The sequence below is a fragment of the Marmota marmota genome, unplaced genomic scaffold (genome assembly GCF_001458135.2).
Source record: "Marmota marmota marmota unplaced genomic scaffold, marMar, whole genome shotgun sequence".
Classification (NCBI taxonomy): Eukaryota; Metazoa; Chordata; class Mammalia; order Rodentia; family Sciuridae; genus Marmota; species Marmota marmota.
In genome coordinates this window covers 38786698-38789523 of record NW_025999853.1, presented here as the reverse complement: position 1 = coordinate 38789523, position 2826 = coordinate 38786698, and the positions used below count along the sequence as shown (strand labels likewise).

The 2826-nt window shown below is 36.2% G+C and overlaps 1 non-coding gene across 1 annotated transcript; it reads right to left on the bottom strand.

Moving 5' to 3' along the window:
• Positions 1-1014: 1014 nt before the first annotated feature.
• LOC125618245 lies at positions 1015-1088 on the bottom strand. Its single transcript, XR_007349506.1, has one exon. It is a non-coding gene; the product is annotated as a small nucleolar RNA SNORD107 (small nucleolar RNA).
• Between the last annotated feature and the right edge of the window lie 1738 nt (positions 1089-2826).

Here is a 2826-nt window from a genome sequence, read left to right as displayed (position 1 = left end):
GAATTAGAAAGAAAAGAGGGAAAATATTATTAAAAATAAAATTGTTTTGTACTGAGCCCCAAATTTCACTGTGAAATTACATAGATATACAATAGAGAGGGAAACTTCATGTAGAATAGTAGGTTACATTTAGTAAGAACTTTCTATAGGCTAGCCCTATGCTAAGTACTTCTTATGCATTCTCTTACTGAATCCTTATAACACCCTGTGAAATAGGTGATATTAACTTTATTTTATGTCAAAGAAACTGTGGCTGAAAGAATTTATCTCCTCAAATCTACTACTTTACTACTCTATGGCAGTTTTCATAAATTAAATAATTATTCATATATACTAAGGTTAACAATATTCTAGGAATTGCTAGATACCTCCTAGTCTCTTGGCAGCTACATGAGATGTCTGTTTTTATTACCCCATTACAAATGCAAGTGTAAGGGCCAGAAAGTCAGCTATCAGATGTAGAGCCCAACCAATGTGCTCTGGCACCTAAAAAGAGTTTAGAAAATAAAGCTGAGGGAAATATCTTTAATTTTAAAATGGCTTTACAGGATCATGTAGTATAGCAAGCAAGTATGAGCTAAATCCCCAATTCCCTGAAAGGAATAAAGCATAGTATAACTTTCCAAGGATGAATATATTGCCTCTAGCATAGGTTAATACTGAAGTTAAAACTCTTGAGTGGAAATTGAATGCTGGTTATGAGACACTCGTGTATGATATGTTTAGTACTTTTCCCCTTATAAAAGAGTCAGTAGTTGATGTTCCAAAGAAAAGAGTGTTCTACAGTGCAATTTATTCTTAGCTTCCAATGACTTTGCCCTTTAAAAGGCCCTAGCTCATCAGTTTTCTGAATTCAAAAGTAATAACTAGAATAATCAGATAAAGAAAAACCTCTTTTAGCAAATCAGTGCCATTGCTCCATTTAGTAGAGGGAGAAATATTACCATTCTGGAGCCATACTGCTTTGATTTAAATCTAGACTCTCCTTCTCCTCCTCTTTCTCCTTTTTAAATTTATTTTAGAGTGTCACTTTAAGCTGAGATTTTGAAATCATTATGTTCAGACAATATCCTGTGTGCTCATGAACTCCTGGTACATCCTTGCAGAGAAAATTCTCTTTGGAAGCCTTTCCCCAACTCTCTTATCATCAAGATCCCCTATATCATTTGCATGCAAATGATGCAACCTTATTTTAAAAATTATAATTATTATGGTCCCTGAAATCAACTCTATTTAGAATTATTTCCCTTTGGTAACAGTTCTCTTAAATCAGTTGGTTTTTATTTATTTCTTGGAATATCTGATTTTAACCCTACCTTTTCCAGGACAATATTTAATATTTCCCTTTCTATGGGAAGCATTTGAGAATCAGCATGTTCGCTGGAAACACAATTTCTTATTTCAGGGTGGATCTTTGCTGCCATTGAACACAACTGCTCTTCTGACATGTGAAAAAATCAACAAACCTCTAGATTCATAGAATTCATTCTGTTCCGTGAGAAGCACAGAAAACTTTTCCTGGTCTGGGAAGTGCTCCAGTCACCTCTCAGCAGGACAGAGCATCCAAGAAGCCTGAGACACTTCCCAATTCTTCACCTCAACCTGAGAACATGGCTCCTCACCTAGGTACTCCAGTTTTTCATGCTCATTGAGGGAACCAAGTGAATTTTTAAATGCTTTTCCTTTTCCTTATGGCTCTTCTCTAGTTGATTCCTTGATTATTCTAGGATATTCAAAGCTGAAATCTATTTAGTTTTCTATCAACATTAAGTTACCAGTGTTGACATATTGAACATTAAGAAAAAAATGCCAAACCTTCTTTCTTGATAAAAAGTTTTCATTTCATTAGTTTCACATAGCAAATAAGTAAACTACACGTAAGTATATGTCTCTTATTTCAAAATCATGTAGTGCTTAATATGAATTTAGCTCATAGGTCTTTCCTATGGGAGAAACTCAATCCATAAAAGACCCATGTGTTTACCCAATCTCTTCTGAACCCTTTTTGAACTGACAGGAGAGAACTACCATTTGTTTAATTCATTTGCTCCATTATTTTAACCTAAGCACTTAAACTCTTAGCAGTCTTGAATCTCCAGGATTCATGTTCTTTGCAACTATTGGCAGATATTGATAGAATAGTAACATCTGCTTAAATCAGCTGACTTTCTCATGTTTCTATTTATCAGAATTTGGATTTGAGTTGGTTGGCCAGGTCAAAGCAAGGCAGTCCTGCAAACAGATCATGGACAAAGCAAACAAAATATTAAATCTTGAGTCCAAAAGTAGATCAAAAGCTAAGAGGATAAGCAGAAAAGAGTCACATGCTATAGTTAAAAGAGGTCCAAACGTTAGGGCACCTAGTCAAGCAGAAGTGGGGCAGGTAAGCAATTGGAAGCAATATAGCGTATAATAGCCTAAGCAACAGTCTCCACTGCACAGTGCTCCTGTGCAGTACAGAGCTGGCACAGCTTGATCCACCCTGTCTTAAAAGGGAGTCAGAGAGAAACTAGTACTTCCATTCAGAGGGTAAGTAGTATTCAGAATAAAAAGAAGTTTCTGTGAGAATGGTGATATCGGTGGGAAAAGTTCTGTAAAAACAAAGCAGAACCATGAGTACTGAGGAACTGGAACACAAAGATTAGAGCAGATAATGAGAGAGCTAGCACTGCCTTGAGAAACTACTGCCCCAGTGCTTCATCAAGAAGTATTGCTTAGGAATAAGGTTGGTCCCAGCAGCTGAGCCTGAATGACCACAGATAAAGGGACAGTCACATTCGTGTTCTAGAGCAGCTCATATCAGCTCAATTATTAAAATTCAAGGAA